At 40.6% G+C, this 266-nt stretch overlaps 1 protein-coding gene across 1 annotated transcript in view; it reads right to left on the reverse strand.

The window, feature by feature from the left end:
• LOC107698135 (adenylate cyclase type 4-like) overlaps nucleotides 1–266 on the reverse strand; it is a 19897-nt gene that overhangs the window by 14125 nt on the left and 5506 nt on the right. The window lies entirely within an intron of this gene.

Raw genomic sequence — 266 nt, forward strand, 5'->3', positions numbered from 1 at the left:
GTGTGTGTTGATGTGTGTGTTTGGCGTGTTTTGCATGTTTGGTGTGTTTATGAGTGTGTTGTGCATGTTTTTGTGTGCGCGTTTTTGTGACAAATGAGGACTGAGGACAGTATAATGACAAGGTATGACATAGGTATTACAAGGAGAAGGTGACTTTTCAGGACATTACCCCATGTCCCCACTTTTCAAAACGCTTATAAATCACCCAGAATGGAGTGTATTGAAAATCTGAAATAGCACAAAGTTTCCTGTGAGGGGATGGTTTA

This window comes from Sinocyclocheilus anshuiensis, unplaced genomic scaffold (assembly GCF_001515605.1).
Source record: "Sinocyclocheilus anshuiensis isolate Anshui unplaced genomic scaffold, SAMN03320099.WGS_v1.1 scaffold2010, whole genome shotgun sequence".
Classification (NCBI taxonomy): Eukaryota; Metazoa; Chordata; class Actinopteri; order Cypriniformes; family Cyprinidae; genus Sinocyclocheilus; species Sinocyclocheilus anshuiensis.